The 24,208-nt window shown below is 29.9% G+C and overlaps 1 protein-coding gene and 1 non-coding gene across 2 annotated transcripts in view; one reads left to right on the top strand and one right to left on the bottom strand.

Moving 5' to 3' along the window:
• Nucleotides 1-24,208, bottom strand: part of LOC129988356 (synaptotagmin-9-like) — a 155,377-nt gene that overhangs the window by 81,356 nt on the left and 49,813 nt on the right. The window lies entirely within an intron of this gene.
• Trnaa-ugc (transfer RNA alanine (anticodon UGC)) lies at nt 1,331-1,402 on the top strand. The gene has a single exon. It is a non-coding gene; the product is annotated as a tRNA-Ala (tRNA).

The following is a 24,208-nucleotide window of genomic DNA, read 5'->3' as shown; positions in this document are numbered from 1 at the left end:
TTTCTTTTTCTGAATTTTTCATTCCAAATGATATATTCTTTTTCTTCTTCGCGGAACTGGTTAGAAAGAGTGAAATATTTAAATTTCAGCGCTATAAATCGGTTCCCTTTAAATTTTTTTTTATTTAACAGGAGGTTTAAATGTGGAATGTTAGGAATTCGCCACGTTCAAATTCGCGAATAATTGACTTCGCTTTCGTACGAATTCAGTCGGAATTCTTCGCGAAAAAAGTAAATTCACGATTTAGCAGAAGAATTCTTTCCCATTGCACTTTTCCTTTCTCATTAACCTTTCGATAGAGCGATTTTGAAAGTTCTGAAGTTACTTTTAAGGAATATTAATACTTTAATATGAGGTCTCAAATCTTCCAATGTAAAAATCTTTCACCGACGGTGTCAAAGAAATCAGAGAGAAGGTGACAAATCAGCAAATTGCAGATCGAAGCATCGACAAGGAAAAGGAAAAATGTCTAGTATGTTCAGATATATAAATGGATTAAAAAATTTAAATATAATTAAAACAAACGTACTACCTTCATGCAAAAGATAGTAGAAATCTGAGGATTTTATTAAACCGAAATGTGATGTAAATAAGAAAAAAAAATTCCAATTAAAAGCATTTGAAAGATAAAGTTACTTTTTATTTATTTATTATTTAAAAATATTTTTATTTCATGCTTTATTTTATATTTTGTTTTAAAAATAATAGAATTATATTCTCACTTAGAATTTAATGATTCATCATTTTGATGCAATGCATTTTTAGAATTAAGAGACATTGCAAAAAATCATCGATACTGAAAACCGAGAACTTTGATAGAAAAATTGATTAATGTATGAAACATACAATTAAGCCTAAAACGGATATGTAACTAAACGATATTGTTTTAAGTGCAAAAATATTTCTATAGAGTCACGAAATAGTTAAAAGCTCACACACTTTTATTGATACAACAACTAGCAATGCCGGTGTATTTATAAACACCAGCTAGCATGTCAGTTATAAACAGAAATCAAATCAACAATTAATGAGTGAATATACAAAAAAAGTTATCATATTAATATTTTCCTATTCTATAATATATACCGAAAATTTATCATAATTCAGTTTGTGATCATTTTTTAAAAATCACCAAGAATTTGTGATTTTTTTTTATTATTGTTTAAAGATAACTAATTGTGGTTTAAAAATATTGTATTCAAACCTTTGAACAGTGTTTGTTTTCCTTCAACCAGCTGTTTACAGGACTTTATTTACTATCCAAACACCTGCTCTGTTAGAAATAGGTCACTGTTTATAAGTAGAAACAATGAGAGTCTAAGCTCTTGAAGGGGGTGTAGCTCAGTGGTAGAGCGTTCGCTTTGCATGTGAAAGGCCCGGGGTTCGATCCCCCGCACCTCCATTTTTAAAAATTGTCAAAATTTTTAACTCATTTAAAAAGAAATGACACCATTATTTTCGTTATTATCATTATTAGTAAACTGCATCGTTGCTATACTAAAATTTTGGAGGAAAAAAAAAACATATTTGTAAACATTTATTTAAATTTGAGAAATATCTCTTACTTCCAGTAAGTTCCTGTGTTAACTACAACTTAAGTCTGTTTGAACTAAACCTTCCAAATGTAGCACAAATATAATTTGGAGGGTAAGAATATGCATCGAAGGGATTTTTTTTCTCAAATTATAATGAATTAGAACAAGTTTTTGGAATTGTTTCCGAAAGTTCTAAAATATTACAGCGCAAAAATGACTTTTGCAAAATCTAAAAATTATATATATATATATATATATTTGCAAATGTTTTGCCGTATGATTTTGCTGCCTTTCTGTGTTTTTAAAAAATATCTTAAGAATATTTCGCAACGATTTACTTTATTATTGAAATGAAACTCAAATCACTTTCATTGTTGCTACAAATATTTCATAATGGCATTTCCCTCCATTTTTGACTAAGATACGAAAAACTGACATATTGTTGCCTGTTGAGATGGTTTCAGTGTAAAACGCGTCTTTGATAAAATTTCTGATATTTTGTTGCATTTAAAATTAAGGTATTACTTCAAAACCAAGAAATGGTGTTTTTTAAGTACGCCTAATTTTAATCATAGTTCTTATTACGAATTTTATAATAAAAGAGCGCTTATAATTTTTTTTTTTTGCAATTTTTAATTTTTTACAAAAGAATGTTTGAAATACAGTAAAAGAATAATTTAAAAAAAATGTAACTGGCAGAACTCTTGATAATGACTACAGTTAAAAACTTTCAATATTAAGTATTAATTTTATACTATCGTTTATCCATCTGATGTTAAAATATTTATTCTGATGAAAAAAATATATTTCGTCTGATACTGAATTCTGATATTAAAAAAATTCATATCTAATATTATAAGTACTAATATATATATATAAAAGCGTTTGGCCAAATTTTATTATATTTAAGAGAAAAATTATCTTTACATTTTTATTTTATTTTCGACACAAATTTTAAAATACATATATATATTTCAGAACACTATATCCGGTTTCTTTTTCTAGTTTAAATCGGCAACTTCTATTTGAACTATTTTCCGCCCACACCTTTTGGGTAAGATAAAATTTCCTTGTCAACTATTTTGGAATTCTAACATTCGAAAAGAATTACGAACCTCCCACGCACAGCAATAGAACCTAAGGCGGAAATACTTTCACAGAAAAGTTTAAATCGGACTTTGCATAGTTAATGGTGCGAAGACTTTTCGAATTTAAAAGGTGCGATGAATCAAGACATCCTTTGCTGCGCTCAAATTTTCCTACCGCGAGATGCTGACAGTTAGGAAAAAATAGAATGCACATTTTTACTTTATCCTAATCCTAAGCTTTGAGTTGTTTCATTTTCTATCTAAATTTAAAATTATGAAATCTGATTGTAAGAAGACTTCTTAGTCTAAGATTTCGAAAAGGCTACAAACTCAGAAAGTTTTTCTATATTATATTAATAAGATTCCAGCCTTATTTCATGTTTCTAAAAATGGAACTTTGTAATTGATTTTTCACTCACTTCCAGATGTCTTTGACTTTTGGAATTCTATATATTTATTTGTTCTTTATGAGGGTAAACTATTTTAACAAGTTCGGATCATAATTAATAATTAATCGATTAATTAAGTTTTATTTTGATTCCAAACGACTGATGCCATCTGAAAGTAAATATGAGAAAAAACTGATTTCAAGATATAATAATAAGTATTATGAGAATTATAAATTGCAGACAAAAAAAATAACGTAAAAAATATGTAAAAGACTAAATTTAAAACATTATTATAAACTTTAATTTAAATATTAAGTTAATTTTTTGTATTAAAATATTTAAAACCTAAAATTAAAAAAAACCTAACTAAAAATTTAAAATTTTTAGAACGTTAACAAAAATGTATTATTCAAAATATTGTTATTAAATTTATTGCTTTCATTTGCGTCATTAAAAAAAGCTGGGATTCATAATATTAAGAAAAATTATGCAAGGAACTTCTCAAGAAAAACGTTTTTGTTAAAATAATATTTAAAAACATATCCTTATAAATAGCAAAATATAAATAAGCTTTAATACATTTTGGATAGATAAGAAGTTGATAAATTTATTTTAAACTGTTTAGAAGCGGTTGTTGGAGGCTATCTGTAAAATATTAATAGTATTTATTTAGTCATGCCAAACAATTTTGATAAACTGAATCTTAATATAATAAAATAACGTGCTATTTTAAATTTTAATTAGTTTAGTGTGTTATTTTATTATGTATGAATTCACAGAGGAATCATTTTTGCAGTAGTGAACCTCGATTCACAAAATGTATATTCATCTGGAAAAGCCTAAATAACAAAAAGAGGAAAGCTAAGACGTAGAAAATTGAAAAAGAAATAAAACATTGAATTAATTGATTTAAAACCAGTTTTTAAAAACACGCGATTTTAATGCATTTATTAGTGTATTAAATTTATGAAATTTATTTATTTGAATTATTTTTATTTTAAAATCAATTTTTCTGGACTCCAATAACAGATAGTGCAGCTGAGTTGGAAATCATATCATATTATTCTAATCAAGCCATTAATTCATAAGGAAGCCCCCCCCCCCAAAAAAAAAATTAAATATTAGATGACCAACTGAAAAACACAAATGCACAAAATTTTCAAACTCCAGAACACAGTGAAAATCAGCGAAAAAATGTGTTATATTGAAAAATTCTATTCTACAAAAATGAAACAAAGTAAATAAAATATATACATAATTAACTATCAAATTTCAATAATTAAAGCCTTTAATTCGAAATATCTTCGCACGATGATGTTTTATTCTTCATTTTTCAGACTTGTCTTAATAAAAATTGACAAAAGCACATGCATGACTTTGTATTCATAAACAACATGCCAATTAAAAAAAAGCATAATTTTCTTATTAAAATGGATAAATGCGTTCAAATAATAAAATTTATTTTGATTAAATTATTTAAAATTCCACATTTCAATGGCAAAGAGATAAAATTCAAAGCAAATTACACAAATGGAGAAAGGGGTGGAAGCTTTACTGAAAGTAGGGAAACAGTCACAAATAAAGCGAGAATAACAAATATCAGTGCTTTATTTGAACAATTCAACTAATAACAGAGCAATAAAATAAACAACTAGATAAAAGCATCGGCATTCTGTTTTCACAGCTGGGAATCGGAACTTAACTGGAGAAATTCGTTGGCAGAGTGCCAAGTTTGACACCTGCTGATGTGTCTCCCGCAGATGAGAATTTCATTCAAAGGATTACTTAAAGAAAATTTTAAACACTGCCGTTTTTTTAATTTTTATTTGTCAGGTCCTCCTTTGGTGTGCCTTTTTTTCCTCACCACTCGAATGCCTCCGGGCATTGTTATATTTCTTTTTCATTTTTCTGTTATTTACTTAGACAATCAAGTGATCGTTTGTGAAAGCTTTTGTCATTTACTCTTTTTTTTTGTAAAATGAAATTAAAATAATGAGATGAAAAGATTTTTTTTTTTATCTATTTCAATAAAAAGTAGGTTCTGGATTTTTTTAAAAATACATTTAGAGAAAAAGAATTAAAAAATTTTGCAATTGTAACAAATGCAAAAATTTCTGACGAACCAGATTATTTCTATAAGGGCACATGCATAATTCGGAGACAAATATTATTTTAACTAAAACAGCAATGCGAAACAATAATCCCAAGAGTTTTCGTTCTGGCAATTGGAAGTTATTCTGTATCAAATTTAAACGTTTGCCAAATTTGAAATTGCTTTTATCTTAATGAGATTAAAGTCCCATGAGAAGTTGCAACACCAGAGCGATTTGGAAGGAAATTGTGAATTTTAAACTATGTCCAGGTAACGAGGACAACACCTGAGACCTCTCCAAATTTCCTTTTCATATCAATGTGAGAACGTTCGACTTCGACGAATTTAACTGGCACCAAACATTAAAGCATGGTTCTTCTGAGCAATCGAATTTCGAGCCTGGAATCTTTCAGTCCAGAACTCAAGATCTTACCAATAGGCAACAACAGCTCTCTATTGATAACTGGACATTTGAATGAACCCCAACATTGAATATATTTTAATAACACCTGTTACATTATTCAGTTCTCTTTTTCTACTCCCCCGGCCCAATAATCCTCTTGTCATCTCATATGGATTTGATGGATTCTTTATGGATTTTTTTATGTGAATATTCTTTAAAAATTCAATCGGAATTGAGCTGATTCAAATGATGTCTTAGCCATAATACAAAAGTAACCAGGATTTAAAAATGCCAGGATTTCTTCCAATTTATTTAAACATTTTTCTATTCGAGTAATCGGAAATATAATCGTCCACTGATGCCTGTAATGCTAAATAGAATTGAAAATAGTCTCACCCTTTTAGTCTGCATCATTACCGGTTTCGAAATCCCAATTTCTGATTTGGAATCTAGCAATTCTGACAGTTGTTTTTAAATGTTTCAATTGACTGATTTATCGGTGTGTGAATAAACCTAAGCATGAATAAAAATTAGTGATGGGATCTAAACTTCACATTTTATTTACCTTTTCTATGCTGAAATGAAATAAAGATCAATGAGCTGAGGTCTGTTTTTTATTTTTTTCCTAATTCATTATATTTTTTCTCCACAGATCAAAATTGAAAATTATTAATTATTATTTTTTTTCCTTCCAGTTTCTTATTTGGCATTACATTTTTTGCTGTTAGTGGATTACTATATGTTTCAATCCGATTTCAGAGGTTATTTTTAGTGTTTGTAAACATTATAGATGAAGAAGATCTCATTGAACAGAAACAAAATTTTTAAAATTATTTCATATTTACATCTAAAGCACAACGCAAATAATATATATATTTTTATATCTTGAACATTCTACTGCTGTGCATAATATTTTCTACCACAACTTTCGTTAGTTAATTTGTGACCGTTGTTAAAAGAGCCCATTTAAATGGGCATATCTTTTAATGATTATATAATTACATAGCGACCACTTTAATATCATAGAATTTTTTATATATATAAAAACCGAAATTCTTATTTGATTCCGATAGAAAAAGTAATAAAATTCAACAAATTAATTAATTAAATTAGCACAGTTAACATATAAAGAATTAAATTCTTATTGTAAGAATTGTTCTTATTCACTATTCAGACAGAAGTCAAAACGGTGTCTTATTTTGATTTTAGAATTACTAATCTGCATATCTGAATTTTCATTAATTTTACTTGTTTCTTTTCACTACGTCTACTGCAATTATGTGATAGTAAAAGTGGATTTTTATTACCTTGCTGTTAAATTAAGCTGTTATTACTGATTATTCAGTTAATGTGGTGCATTTTCTTTCGTATCCTAGGCAACGAAAAGAAGCTATAAGTAACGTTTTAAGCCTAGCGACATATGAATGTGTCTGCGAACTGTTAAGTTCAATCACGTCGAAAACGAAAGTCAAACCAGATGGAACCAGTTTAAGTAAATCAGATTCACATGATGGCTGACAGAATAAAAGGGTTTGTTTATAGCTTTCAAAAATCGTTTGCATCATGCTCATTCTTTTTTTTGTTTGATTAAAAAAATGATTTGAAAGTTTTGATATTCGCGCAGGTGTTATTAGAAAATTGAAGGTGATGGGTTTATAAAACGTAATGCGTTCAAATGCAAGGTTTCCTTCTGGAATTATTCGATAATAGATATTATACATATAAAAAGTTTTGGAGAAATTGGATAAATTTAATCTGGACATGAAAAAATAAATTAATCATGATATAATTTCTTAATATACTTATTATTATGTAATAAATATGCTTATTAGTATAGTATAACAAAATAAATCTTTCGTTAATACTGATCGTGAAAACAGTTCTTAACATCCTATCTTTTTCAAATTTCATAAAGTTACTAATTTTTTTTAATTATTTATATTCTGACAGTAATTAAAAGACTATTAAATGTAATGAAAAGCATATATTTTTTAATGATACCTTTTATCTTACAGTGCTCAAAAGATGCAAGAAGAATGAAGTTATAATAGCAGATAGAAAATTGCTGTTACAGAAGTTTAATTATTTTTTAATTAATAAAAAAAGTATCTTCTTTTTTTTCATTGATTTTTTTTGCACCAAACTTAGCTACAGATGTAAAAATACAATTAAAAAACTGCAATACAATTTAAATGAATATGAGATATACGGAATTAAATGTAAAGTTTAGAAAAGCACTAAAAATAATTAATAAAATGTCTAACTATATAGCACACAAAAATGTTTCGTACCGAAAAATCAACATGTTTTTCCATGGGCACACGGAATTTCTTCAGTTTTGATTCTCATATCAATTTATGTTCCTATTTACTGAGTGTTATTTATGGAAGCTCCTTAGTTTTACCCTTTCTAGGGCCATTCCCACCAATTCATCAATCTTTGTATGAAGTTATGTTGGATGGCATAAGTTGTGACAAATGTTTCAACAAGACAGAAACTTAGATGCTTCAATTCTTTATCTCACACAAAATAATGTATCTTAATTAATTAATTAATCAAAGTAAATTTATCTAACAAGCAAAAAGAATCATTTTTCTTAAGACAGTCTCAATTCTGAAGATATTTTAATATACCATGACTTCAAATCCATGCAAAAAGTTGTGGAACTCGATTCATTGAAAGATACGTCTTATTTGGGAATTGAGCGCCTGTTGAGTTTCCAATATCTTCTCTTTTGGAGTTTTTGGCTTTTCACTTGCGGGGGGAGGACATGGTTTTAAAAGACTGATCTCAGCAATGTAGTATCACAATATTTAAAAAAAAACATTTTGGGCAATATCTAAGAATATTGTGAATTTTGATGAACCCCGAATACCATACCAATAATATTTAACAACGTTGAAAAGTAGTAGAAAATTGTAAAATGTTGTCACAAACATATTAGTTTTAGCTTTATATTTCATTTTATTTTTAAAAAATTCACTAGAACAATTTTTATCGAAGAAATTGAATTTTGTATAGTGTTGTACAACATCATTTAAACGGCATTATAATTTCTATATTCAACAGCGTTGATAAAATAATAGCTTAACAAGATAAATGAGAAAAGAACTGTGAAAAATAACTAATATCTCTTGAATATTAATCAAGATATAAAGTAAGAAAAATCAAAGTTTTATTCAAAGATTCTGTTCATACCAGGTAGATTTGAAGAACATGCTATACAAAATTGAAAACTATATTACAATGTATAAATTGTGTTGGATTGTATATTGTATACTGTCTCAGAAAATATATTATACAATATGAGTTCAATATTGTTCAAAGTCGGAACACAATATTGAACAATATAAAAAAAAGTCTTATATTTTCAAAGTTTCAATATTCCAAAATATTATTATAGAGAATATTTTTTTAAACTTTTAATCAAGATATAAGGTACTAAAAGCAAAGTTTTTTTTGCTGAATCTCCAACAGGTAGTTGGACTTAATCTTTCAAAATTAAGAAAGAACACTATACAAAATTGCGAACTGTATTATATATATATATATATATATATATATATATATATATATATATATATATATATATATATATATATATATATAATTTAAGTTATTACATGATACATACACATTCCATCTCTCGTGTGAAACGGGAGTTTATTCTACTGAGTGGTTAGACAAAAATTATTTCCAGTTACATGGAATCAAATTTCTGAAAACACCAAAAACCTATCAAAAACAAAATGACAATCAAGTTTCTTCACTTTCTTTGATATTTTCACTTCATGTCAAGACGCACTTCTAAAGAACTCCAGAGGAGCATCTAATAAACAGTAATCAATTGAATATCGCAGGCGAAACTGCATTTTAGAGATAAAATAATAATAACAGACTTTTGCAGGTGCGTTCGATTTTTCACAGCTTTTCCTCCACACGCAACAGAAAATGGGTATATTGTCCCATTATCAGGGTTTATCGAAGCAGCCGACTTCTTTCCCTAAAAGGCGAATTGATCCGCTTCAAGGTCAAATCCGGAACAGCGGCGTCCGACCTGTTACGTATACTATCGCACCCTCATTATCATCTGCTGGAAATAAAAGGAGAGGGGGGAAAAAATCTAACGACAATCGGAAGCGAGAGTGTGATTTTTTTTCCGGTATCGTTAGCAGACACGAGCTGATTTCCTCTTGGAAGAATACGGTATTGTGCAGATTTTTTTTTCGTGTGATTCTGTTTGGAGAGCTGACTTGTTGTTTCGGATGCTTGGACATCGAATCTCTGTTGCATTAATTTTTGTTGTTTGTACTTTAAATAAATGGCGTTACTTGGAGCAAACATCCATAGAAGGAGTTAAATTTTATTACATTTGGAAATTTATTTACTCTGTTAGTTAGTATTGTGGAACTTGAATAATTTGTAATAGTTTCAAAACGAATGAAGCAAAAAGAAACGACAGTTAAAAAGAGCAGTAAAGATTTATTTTCAATTCTTAACAGTTTTGGTAAATAAAATAATAGTATTTTAAACTCAAATTCTTAACCTGTTAACCGGGTAATTAACTCATATTCAATTCGTTTTGCATTGAAATATTTCGTCATACCCAGTAAACAAGTTAATAATTAAAAATAATAATTTTGAAAGAAGGAATCCAAGGTCCAATGAAAAATTGCTATCATCGAAAAATTCGAAAATTTGAATCAGTAAAATCACTTCATATAGAACATTTTATTGGTTTTTTTTTGTAAGATTCCATTTTAGAATCAACTCAAGGTCAGTTTGGCAATATTATTTGCCATTTCCTACTGTTCGCAGAAATTGAAGCATTCAAACCTTACATTCCATTACAATGAGAAGACAAACAAATCTTATGTGTGCTAGGAATATTAAACTTTCTTAATTTCTGAAATTTATATGAAAGTTTCGGAAGGAAGCATCCAGTGGTGTTATCTTGCACTCCCTAGTTAGGACATTAACCCTTTCACTACTGATCCGACCAAATCGGCCATGTAAATTTTATCCTGGAGAGCCGATTTCTGTTTCAAACGAAAGGTGCAGATATAAAACGTGATCATCCTTGGTGATAATTTGTTTTGAACCATGCATCCCTCATTTGTAACAGAAATTGGCCTGCCAGGATAGAATTTCCATGGCCGGTTCAGTAGTGAAAGGGTTAAAGCTGTGAGCAGTTAGTTGTGTCTTAAGTTCTCGAGAATCAATGGTTTGTTTAGTTAAGTTTAGTTATATTAACATCCTGTTTTAAAACAACATTAGGGATATTTTGAGATGGACCTCGTAAGTTTGAACAGTGGTCAGATAACGAGGACAACACCTGAGATGGCACTCCCCTCTCCAAACTTTCATACTACATCAGCGGGAGGACGTTTCAAGAATCGATGGACTTGTTATCTGGTCTTGCAACTTTTGAGTAAGTGAATGAAGGAATAAGTCAACTTTGAATAAACTCACATCAGGGAATAGTTATTTGAGAGAACGATTGCTGTACTTTCTTCTTTTTTACTTCGTATTCCAGAAAATGTAAAAAGATTCAAAACGATGGATATACTCACATCAGAAATTATTGCTTACATTGCAACAATATATATTAAAGGTATTTATCTATATTTATAGTTTATTGCATTATGTTTCAGATTAGGTTTTATTTTAGTTTTTTTGTGATTGTGATTAAGAAATTTAGTTTTCAATAATTAATATTAATTGTCGTTTTTACTTTCTAGTCTACGAAGCATACCAGGAGAAAACTAATGTGATCAGCAAAAAGTTTTATCAACAGATTTTGACGAATCTCCAAGCTTCTGACCTTCCTGCATCCGAAGAATGCGTTTCTGATATCATGCTTGTGTGCCTGTGAGCATAATAATTCAAAAACGCTTTGATCTAGATAGATGAAATCTTGTATATACCAAATTTGTAGATTTCTATCAAATTTGAACGAAATCCATACAAAGGAAGTCTATCCAGCGGCCCGAATAAAATTAGCTTCATAACTAAAAGACAAAGAGAGCTAGATGGACAAAATTTGGTATTCAGATTTAATGTGTGGATATGTGTCAAATTTGGAACTAAACCCTTGGAGGTGTTGGCTGTCTATATCTTCATAAGCATGCAACTACGATAATTCAAAAATGCAGGGGCTAAAATATTTGAAATTTGGTATGTAATTTTTATGACTGCAATTATAGCTGTGTGTAAAATTTAGCATTAATCGGTTGGAAAAATGATATTCAAAATACACATTTGACTTTTTTCTATATTATCCATGTCCCAGTCACAAAAATTCGCAGTCTGATTGTTCTTTCGTAGTTATTGCTCGTCAATGATATAGAGAAGATAATACACAATTAGAGGCTGTACGAGAAAGTTTCGGGAAGACTACTCCAACTGATCTGTTTTTCACATTATATTTTCATATCCCCATTTTGCAACTGCAATTCTCTTCATAAGGTTCTTTTCACTGGTTGCCAGTTATTGGGCAAATACAATATTATTTGGCCGATATTTATTAGCCAGCGCCAAATGCAAGATCTATTCCGCAGTTTGAACCCGGAAACATTACGGAATCATTCGTAATCCTCTTAAAATATCGTTTCCCCGTCTGCCGAAATCAATTCCCATTAATAATCTGTTTACAAACTTCGATGCCACAAGTTTGTTTCCGTGCCAGAGGAATTGTTTGAAAATTGAGTAAATATTTCAAGTTCATTAGTAAACACAATGAATGCAAAGACTTCAGCTGATCCTCACCTAATAATGCCATTGGACAGAAACATCTGCGTCCTTTCTTGTTATTCAACCAATCAGGAAAGAGATTTGGCCGACTAGATCCCCAACTTCGATCGCGATGAACATCGATTGAAATTGTCCTTTTTATCGTTTGTTTATTCTATTACCGTCGGCTTTACCTCTATTGATTGATTATTATTTAGATTGGCTCTTGAACACAACGACCAAATGAGATTCTTTGGAAACAGATAAAGCTACACGTTTTGCATGTTTTATACATGAGTCACTTAAAAGTATCTGATTTGCGAGTGTTTATATTTCTCTGAAGCAAATGTTCTACAACAATGAACTAGCGAGCCGAAGCTCTTATCCTAGCAATATTAGAAGTGAAAATTGTGTTTTTTCTTACAAATGAAAGCACCAATTTTAAACAATTGAAATCTTTTAACAACGAAATATTTTCCATTTTATTCAAAAATTGTTTAGCATCGTTTTTTCCAGTTTTCATTACACCAATTCATAAAATTACTCATTCTTATTTAAAAAAAAAGAATCAAGTTAGATCTTACTGCATCATTTTTCATTATGATTTTACTCATTTATAATTTTTTGAGAATACATTCAACAAATGGTAATCTGATGGTTCTAAGCCCAATCTGCATGGAAGATGTAACATGGGTTCTCAGCGGTGGATTTAGGCATTTTGTGGCACTAGGCTGTGTCCATTATGAATGAGATCTTCTATTATTAAATTTACTAATTTAGTTTCACACTACAACCATGTTAATAATTTATTATCATCTGAGAACATGATGTTGTTTCGGCTTGAGGCTTTTGAAGCCTCAAAATGCGAAGACAACAAATTGTTGAAGCCTCAAAATGCGTAGGCAACAAATTGGCGATTTATCGCTTTTATCATCCCGATGAAGTCCTGCAAAGCACCATAGTAATCCTATGGATTTATAAAATATTTCCTCCCCATGGAGTCATCTACTACGCATGCGCAGATGGTTTTCGTTATATCTCTTAAACTATATGAGCTAGAGACATGGGGTTTTCGCCATAGTAATCCTACGGGACTAAAGAAGATTTCCCATGGAGTCATCTACTGCACATGTGTTAATTTAATTTTTATATTAGTAACTTTATGGAAATGTACATTTTCTTTTTTAATATTAGAACACATGACTTCACGGTAATCATGTTTCTACACAATTACATGCTTGCACTGCCATCAGCCCAATGGCCCTTGGCAGTTAGCGGCGCAGTCAGATATCTGTCCATGTCACTTCTCAATTAAATTCTATGTTTCTTTTTCGAATCATTAAACATAATTTCTGAACAATTTGAAAAAATCAGGATATTTTTCTTTAATAGCTTTATCTAATTCAATAAATCTTTACAGTATAAATCAGAAGAAACTAAAAATACACGATAATTTTTTGATTCTACCAAACTAATAGCATAATCATTCTTTGAAGATTTCCAGCTTTCGATCTGACTCGTCACTATTTCACTAGAATCTTTTCAATTACTGCTATGGTAAATAATCAATTTTTTAAAGCCATTTATACTTAATTTTAAAAATATGTTTTACTTAATACAATTGAGGTGTAAACTTACATTGAGGTGTACATTGAAGCATTAAGATGTACAATTGATACATTGTATTCATTAAGTTTTTCTCATTTGATATGAAACCAAAAATATCGATAATTCTAAAACTCCTAGTTTCTACAGATACCTGTTGAAGACTGAAAAATGAAGCAGAAGCCATTCTGTAACTCATATACAGAAATATGACGATCTGAGTAGTATATTATTTAATCATCATGGCAATTATTTGGCCATCATTTGGATCACAATGATTATTATAGCAATCATTTGATAATGGCAATGATAATCATGGTAGTCATTTGATCATCATTTGACAATCATCTGGATCGTAATGATTATTATGGCAATCGTATGACTATAATTTGTTTCTCAGTGATTATAATAACAATCATTTGGTCATCACGAACTTAAGTCTGGCCGACTGAAAATTTAGCTACATTTTTGTGAAAAATCAGTAGAAAAAATTTGGTAAATTGTTCTGTCAAATGACATTTTTCAACACCATAAACTTTATGCACCACTTCGAGATCAAATTCTTATCATTATGAAAATTAATTAATTTATTAAAAAGAATTTTTTTTACTTTTTTCTAAACATACAGCACACAAACAGCCTTAAATAACAATTTGCATAAAACTTAAGGCTAAAATACCAGATATCTAACATTAAATTAAATAAATGGTATGACTGAAACACATTATGAAGCAGATTATTAAACTATCATGCCTGGGAAAACTACGATTATTTTTTACCAATCTACGGCGCTTTTCAGTGTTTTTGTATTCAGACTTTCTCGAATTTAATCCTTTAGACTTATTATTTATTTCCTCATTAAATCTCACTGCTATTTTGAATGAAATTATATTATTAGTTTTTCTCATGAATTGCTTACAAAAGATTTTCTTTAATTAAAAGAAACGATTTGTTTAATTATTTGATTAAAATTTGTGACACTTGAGAAAATATTTCATGGATAGTAAAAATATTCTGTATTTTGCTTTGTATAGAGGATATACTTAATATATATTTTTAAATTAATTTTTAAAAGTAGCAAGCGAAAATAATTATTTTCGCAAACGATTTTTTTGTTAAAAAAAAATAAAATTAAAATTTATCATAAATTTTCAATTATCTTTTTCTTGAATTTTATTCAGAAAAATAAAAAATATGAAGAGAAAAGTCGTTTGCATTATTCCATTATCTCCGCTTGCTAATATTTTTCTTCAAATAAAATGTATTGTTAAAGTAAACATTTTTTGTTTCTTTTCATCAACATAGTTAACATCAGTTATCAAAGAAATTATTAAAAAAAGTTATTTTTAACTCTTATGTTAGTGATTTAACAAATAATTAAAACCAGCAAAAAACCTTGAAATAATTAAAAGAAGTTGAAAATATTACTCTTTAACGCTTTCTGAATTAAAAAAAAAAGTGATAAATTTGTTGTTTTTTCGCCTCACATAATCAGCTCTTCCCGTTTTCTTCATCTGGAAATTTTGTTATTAGTTTTAATGAAACGATTAACCTTAACTCGAATATTAAATAAAACAAACTTAAACAAATTATAGACTTAATGAAGGAACTAACTAATTCAAAAACCCTACGCCGGCAGGAAAACTATTATCAAAGGCGCAACAGCTTTAACCTGTTACTTCTTCAACCTTGCGATTCCAAGCTTCGTTCATCGATTAATCGTTCTTCTAACGACCATAATCGATTGCGGTGTGCCACAAAATACACACATCAGTAGGCATTCGGGCGTTAATGCCGAAATTCGGCTGACAGGGGGTGAGCAGACGATAGAACGGGCACGAATACCTTCCACCCTCCTACCAGGGCATATTTTGAATAGCTAAAGTGATTCAATTAACGATTAGGCTGACTCTGGGGTACTTGATGAGCGAATAAGAGGTATTAGTTAGAAATTTATGCAAAGCAGTAACTGTGCCTTATGGAAGGGGGGGGGCGAATGGCTGGAAGCGTTTCTGATTGGTGGAATGGGAAGGGAATGTGTAAAGGTGTAAAATTTGTATGTTGGGAGAGAAATCGAAATCGAAATTGGATGAACACTGGCAATTAGGAAATAAATGTGTCCCTATGATCTTTGAAAGCTTTCGATTAATTCGTCGAATTACAGCAGGTGGTATACAATCCATTCCCCCCCCCCTGGAAATGTGCTGAGAAACTTCAAAATAAATTGAATTACTCAGACAGCTCACGGGCTCCTAATAAAATTCGTATTATATGTGGTATAAGGCTGTGAAATTTTTGTTTTTACTTTATTAGTTATTTTATCTATGATTAGAATATGAAGTGTACTTCGAATGAAACTCGTAATTTAAAATTGCAATAGGATTAACAAATAGAAAATTACATTTCGGTCTCTTCTAAATTATCTTTCAGAAATTGCACTAATGAAAGCGAGTTCTAAGTGACAGCGAGCCAAATTTGGACAAAAATTATAAATTTGTATAAAGGACATATAAATAATTATCTATCTTCATATACAGGGTCCCTGCTTTTAACACTGCCCAATACCTAATATCTAAATTGCTCGAGATAGCCCTATTGTTTGCAGTAGAAAAATTATTTTAAATGAAAAGAAGGATTACGTTTTATATTGTTTAAGTCAATAAATGCATTTAGAGTTAATTATAGACACTAAAGCATTCGATAAAAAAATTCCATTCGGTTTTAGACTCAGTTTTGCCCCGTTATAACTATTTTTCTAATTAGGAGTTATAAACAAATTTATTTTGAAATTTTTTTTTTCAAAAGTAACATAAAGATGCATGATTTTAATTTGCAGATGATCCCTTAAATTTTGTTTTGAGGTTCCGAATTTATATGTAAAATTAGTTTAAAATTGTCATTTTCAACGTTTCATAAATCGATCAATTTTAGTCATAGAACAATAGATTTTTTTTTGTTTAAAAAATGATAGTTACTTAATATGATTGATGGAACCAGGGAACTGTATATAAATTGATTTTGTAACTTTTTGAGAAATATATTTATTGACTCAATCAACGTGAAATATAATTCTTATATATTCTAGTACTGTAATTCCATAATATATTCCAATTAAGCATTTTTAACTTCTGGTACGAAAAAAATATTGTAATCGTTAAAAAATTTTAACTCGACATTTTCATGTTTTAGATCTCCTAGAGTTTGAAAAACACATTATGTCTGTCTGTCCATTTATCTGTAATAAAGATAACTCAAATCCTCTTGGAGCTAGACGGATGAAATTTGTCATATAGTCTTTACACCAAATTTGAAGATTTTTTTCAAATTTTGAGTAGATTCCTTTCAGAAGAATTTACTCAAAATTTGGTTGTTCAAATGTGGGATAACATGACAATTACAAAAACGAAGAAAACTAGATGGATAAAATTTGATGCACAAATTTAACATTTATAGTACAGACACCTATCAAATGTTGAGCCAAATCCAATGAGGGGTTGACTGTCTGTCGGTCTGTGCTTTTAGAAATTACAAACACGATATCTCAAAAGCGTAATGACTTGAATATATCAAATTTAGTACGAGATTTTGTGAAAACAAGTATAGTTTTGTGCCACAGTTTTTTCAATCGGTCTGGGAAAATGCATCTAAACCACAAATTCGATTTTCGTATACCATTAATCGCATGCCAGGGACTAATCGCCAAAAAATTCGCCAAGGATGACACCATAATTTCAGTAGAAATAATAAATTCACGCCAAAGGTTAATATTTTGTAATTATTGTACGCCAATGCTATGCAAGGTGTTCTCTGGAATAACACTTTTTTAGTGGTATGCGAGAAAGTTTTGCGGAGACTACTAGTTTTCCAGCTGGAACTGCTCGTATATCTCTAACTGTTTAAAAATTCATTACTGGTCCACAATAAGAGTATAATCTTCAAATAGAGGCTATTTTCGCTTTCTTATATAACAAATTAAATCAATGATATTTCATTCACAATTTCATTCCAAGACTTAAAAAAACTTCGATGATTTTAAAACTTTTATTGCAACAGTCTGAAAAACATTTCATACGTCGCATTACTACAGATACTAAAACAACAAGACTATAAAATAAACAACGGAACTTTAAAGAATCTCCCATAAAAATTCTCTATTTCGGTTCCAACTCTTTGTTATTTAACTACGTGACACTTTTAGGGAGAAAAAAAGACGTGTTTTGAATAAAAAAGCATGTTTTTTCCCCTCCATTTTATTGGACATTCACCACCTACAAACAAATAAAACACCTCCAGAATATAAATCGAGAAATTTGCCAAACGACAGAAAGGAAAACAACTCGACTCGACCTGGCCATCGTGCAATTATTCGGATAAGTCCTTAGTATTAATTATCCGAGTTCTCCAAGCATCTTCCGAATCTGTCACCTCCAATTCGTTCCTAACTTGACCTGCTATACTAGACCCCGCGTCGGAGTCTCAGAGTAATTATCGTTTGCAGATCACTGTATGTCCTCCTTTATGCTCGAGATGGAACATACTATTTGCGTAATTGGTGTTTTCTAGACTAGAATCTTCCGATCTCTGTTGAGAGTCGTTCGTAATAAAATTACAGATTAAGATGTAAATTTAGAAGTATATCGATTTAGTTTCTTTGTTTCGAAAGGTGATAATTTGTTAAATTGCTTAAAATATCGTTTGAATTGTTGTGGAATCAATTGTTGAAAGGAAAATGGTGCTGCCAAGGTTGTTTCTATTTGTTTTTTTTTTATCTGTGTTTGTAAATTATATGTTTGAAAAATGATGTCACGAATGTGTGTTTCAAACGATTTTTATTTAAAACCAGCTGCCAGCTGGTTCGCCGAGAATAGTTTTCGGTTTAATTTCAACTGAAGCTCTTATGTCTAACGATACTTATGATTCCTTGAAAAGAATATTTTAAAGCATGATAATCATGAGAGGCAGCTTTAAAGCCAGGTTATTTAATAGTTTTACTCCTTCAATGCTTATTGTATAAATGAATTTCCTAATGGAATTGAATCTCATGATATTATAGTATCATTAAAAGCAAAAATATCACATGAACTTTATCTCAAATTGCAGGTTGTCTTTTGTGGCATTATTATTTCACAAATTCACATGATAATGATGTATTTTTTATGTGTAAAACTTAATTATCAGCTAAGTGGATTATTTTTTTTAGTTAAATTTTAGTTCCACACGAGAGGCGCCATTTGGTAGAGAATTTGAAGAAAATCATTACAAGATTTTTCAATAATTAGAATTATGGATTATGAAATATATTAAACTTTATAAAGTAGAAACCGTTATTTAAATTTTAAAAAAATATCTGATGGTGGTAGAAAAATTGGGAAAACTCTGAGGTTTTGAAAACAATACCATGAAAACTGATGCAAAAATGAGTATCATAAAAAAGAAAATTTTGAAATATTCAATAAAAACTATAATATGATTATAATTGCGATTTATCTTGCGTTTTTCTACCAGTATCTGAAACATCCTCAATGGTTGAGGGAAGTGGTGGCCTGGTGGGAAGGTCTCGGCTTCGGAACCAGAGAGTTTCAGGTTTAAAACCAGATTCCACTAAAGAACAGTCGTGTAATTGGGTTTGGGGTATGTTAAATCCGTCGGGGGCCAAACGTTCTGCCGCTGGTGTGGTGTGGAAGCTTGGAGAGGAGCTGGCAGCTCAACTGTCGTCCTCGTTGCCTGACAGCGGTTCAAAATGACGAGGTCCGTCCCGAAATAGGCTTAGTGTTGCTTTAAAATGGGACGTTAATATAACTAAACTAAAATGTTTTGATTTTAACTCTAGATTTTTTCAGAAAAATAGGATTTCTGTAGGAATAACTATTTATTCCTACAGGAATCAATACTTAAAAAAATTCATTTTTTAATAATTAATTTTCACAAAATTAAAAAAAAAATGTTTGTATGAGATATTGCCCCTGATCTATTTTATGTTCCACACATTAAATTAATGATGGTACAATTTAGAAAACCCCGCCGAATTTTACTGCTCAATACAAGACTGGAACCTTATGCAATCAAAATATATAAATAAATAGAAATCGCATTACCAAATATGCTAAGAGCAAGCCAGTGCTAAATGGGTCAAATCATCTCACTTCAAGCAATGCTATTCGAATTTTGTTGCAATTCATTGAGATTCCAAAGCGATCATTAGGTGCCTATAGAAGATAATGAGCACTATTTGAGAATTCTAATGCATCCAGCACATCACAGCTTATTAGGCCTTATTCAACTGAAATTGCACTGGATAAGCGAGATGTCTGATGCCAAATGGATGCTTCTAGCTGTACTGATTGTGTTATGTCATTGCTTTTCTTCAAATAAAGAAAGCTTGTTGCATCACTACTTTTATCGAAAATGGAGTTCTAAGAATAATCTTAGTGAAAACGTAGTTGATTTTATTTAGTTTTATCGCAATTCCCCTATGTAAGAAAGGAGGGGGGGGGACCCAAAGGGAGTGGTCTGTCCAAAACTTTCTCGCATACTCTCTAATAAACTTGTCTTGCCAAAGAACGCCTTACATGGCATTAGTTACAAAATATTAATTTTTAGCTTGGATTTAGCATTTTTACTGGATCAATCATGTCATCCTTGGCGAGTTATTTGGCGATTACTCCTTGGCATGCGTTGATAGTATCCAAAAAACGTATTTTCTGTTTTAGACACGTATTTCTCAACCGATAAAAACAAAAATTTGGCACAAAACTGCTCCTTTAATCACAAAATATCACGACAAATCTGATATATTTAAATCGCTGCATTTTCATTTTTGAATTTTGTTTACTTATTTCTGAAAGTACAAACGGACAGACAGTAAACTCATAGTTGGAGTTGACTCAAAATTTGACAGGTGTTTACAATACATATATTAAATACATGTACCAAATTTCACCAATCTAGCTCTCTGCGTTTTGTAATCATCGTGATAACTTCTATTCGAACAGCTTGATTCTCTGAACGGATTTCGCTCAAATGATAGAAATCTGCAAATTTGGTGTAAGGATCGTATACCAAATTTCATTCATTTAACTTAAAGCGTTTTGACTTATCTTTATTACAGACAGACAGATAGACGGACATTTCCAAAAATGTGTTTTTCGAACTCGGACATGTCTAAAATGTGGTCAAGATCCGTCAAAATCTCGAGTTCAAATTTATTCATTACTAGCCGCCTTTGGCGACCAGCCGGTTCGCCAATTTTAATGTTCGTTAAAATTTTAATAATTAAATATTTTATGCAATTTCTACTTTAATAGCTTCTTCATCAAAATATTTTAAAACTTCAAATTTTGATTATCATATAATTTATTCATAATATTATAAAGGCATTCAGTCATAACGTAATATGTATCTCTCTCATTTTCTGTTAGCACCCGTAGAATTTATGCTTTAAATTAAAGTGGAAAGAATTAATCTTCAATTAATATAATAATATTTTTTACTGAAACAAAGCATTTTTTTTTATAATCTGATTACTGAAAATAGAGTCACTCAGCGTTTAAACTGTATGGGCACTAAAGAATATCTTTTTTAATTTATGTAATATCTCAAGAGTTGGTCAACAAAATTTTCTTAGATTCATTATGAGCAGATCGATTAATTAACAATGTTTAAATTTAAATGCATCAAACACTAAGAAAATAAAACGAATCGTTTAAAATAAACGGTTGAAAACAGGTTTTAAAAAAACTACTTAAAAAACGATGTACTTAAAACTATAAGCATATACAAAAAATATATAACTAACATAAATACAATTTACTTACAAAAGCATGCAACTAACCCAAAAATAATTTAAATCATCCATTGATAACGGTTGTCATGGCAACAATCAGAACAGAATGCGCATGCGTGAATTTTCTTCGCCGGTTACGTAACGCAAATACGTGATTTTTTCTACGCCAGTTGGGGTAACGCTATGCGGATTAGAAATTTTTAATTTCCTTTATTCTGTTTTATTTTAATTCAAAAGTACTTCAGAATGAATCTGAAAGATCGATTCATTAACAATGTTTAATTTTAAATGCATCAAACATTAAGAAAATAAACAGAATCGATTGAAATAATCCGCCGAAAAATTTTAACCCTAGCCTCATTACTGTTGGGAGAGAAAAAAACTGAAGCCTTTCTCGTTTGGCGGTGGTGAAAATGGAAGATTTTTTTGGCGGGAAAGTTAGTTTTTAATTAATAATTAAAATTCTAATTAAAAATTCGAAAAAAGGAACCCCAGGTGCACATTCCCAACCTCCAAGGTGTACATGTACCAAGTTTGGTAGCTGTATGTCAAACGGTCTGGCCTGTAGAGCGCCAACACACACACACACACACACACACACACACACACACACACACACACACACATTGAGCTTTATTATAAGTATAGATATAGATTATTATTCTCTATATATATACTACGCATAATAGGTAAAAAGGAGCGTATAGAAAATAAAGAGGAAAAATAATTAATATTGCATTTTATATTATGCAATAGCAGTTTTCTGGATCTTACAGGAAAATTATATTTTTTCCATAAAAAGTAATTCACTCTGCTAAATATTTCCAAACACAGAAATAATTTCACATCCAGATTTCAAGTGTTTTTAAATATAGCTAGTAATTATTTGTGATGCATTTAAAATTATTTGAAATTCAACAGATAAAATTTCAATATATATATATATATATATATATATATAAAGCTGAAATCTGATATCGCAAATTTCAAATTATCATGTGAGAACATTATTATTTTTATGTCACGTGGTATCAATCCGACAGAAAACCATCATGTTTTCAATTCCCAACATTTAGAAAAGTGATGGTTTTTGACCAGCTCAAAATCAATTGAGTTCTAAATTTTTTTTTCTCCAAGTTATAAATTTTAATTTCCTATTTTTTTTTTTCTCCATTCCCATTTTCTTCTTTGTACTTCTTTGGCCGATAGCTTCTTACGACCCTGTCCTTTATTGGTCAGATAAAAGAAGCGGGCATACGGCGGACTTTGAGAGCAAATTGTCACTTTTTGTTGGCGATTGGTCGCCAAATGTGACAAATTTCTTTATCATTTTTAATAACCCTAAAAAAGAAAAATTAATGCATCAAAAACAATAAATCGCTAATTTTTATTGTTTCGTACATTTCAATTCGTGCCATTGAGCATTTTGAGGCTTCAAAATCCCCAAACTAAAACAATATCATATTCTGACATGATAAAAAAATTGAATCTAAGCAATATTGTAACAGAAAATGGAAGTAACTGTAGCTTGAAATTAATTAATTAACTGAAAAAAAACTTACACGTTTCTTTCTTCAAGCCGCAGCTAATAAGTGTGATGCATCCATCTTTAGATCAAAACTGTCCACCAAACTAGATCTTTCATAATCGACTGCCAACGAAAAACTTAATGATGCCACTTTAATTCGTTCAGAGACAAAGACCTTGTTAAATAATAGTGTTCTACTTATAAGTGTGATGGATCTTACTATATAAATTCTAGGTCAGAACAAACCGCCAAACCAGATCTTTCAGAGCCGACTGTTACAAATGTTACGACAAAATGTTAGGGTATTGAGCAATATTATTCAATTCTGGGAATATTGTTCAATATATTATTTAGAATAGTTCCATATGCTCTTTTTAAATATATTCTGCGAACATTATTGAATATATGTTATGAATACAGTTCATTATGGTACAATATTATCTAATTTTGCTAATATTGCTTAATACTATACAATATTGTCCCATTCTGCTAATATTGTTTATTATGATACAATATTGACAATGTTATCCAATTATGCTAACATTAATTTTCAATATTGTACAGTATTTTTCAATTCTATCAATATTGTTCAATATTGAACAGTATTATTCAATATTGTACAGTATTATTCAATTCTACCAATATTGTTCAATACTGTACAGTATTGTTCAATTCTACCAATATTGTTCAATACTGTACAGTATTATTCAATTCTACCAATATTGTTCAATACTGTACAGTATTATCCAATATTGTACAGTATTATACAATATTGTTCAATATTGTACAGTATTATTCAATATTGTTCAATATTATAGAATATATTTGTGCTACTGGAACAATTATAGTGTATTATAGATATGCTACATTGGAATACCGAAATTAGAGAATGCTGATATTCACAGAGTAGTTATTTGACACTGAATGGACGAAAATGCCTACAGTTACCGGAGAATGTTGATATTCTCCGGTCTAATTCCGGTCTTTCACGGTTACATGTACATTTGTTACAGTAGTGCAGCAAGTTCCATAATATTAGTGCTTTGAATATTG

Source organism: Argiope bruennichi, chromosome 10 (genome assembly GCF_947563725.1).
Source record: "Argiope bruennichi chromosome 10, qqArgBrue1.1, whole genome shotgun sequence".
Lineage (NCBI taxonomy): Eukaryota > Metazoa > Arthropoda > Arachnida > Araneae > Araneidae > Argiope > Argiope bruennichi.
The sequence above is the reverse complement of the archived record's forward strand: the minus strand, read 5'-3'. Positions and strand labels throughout refer to the sequence as shown.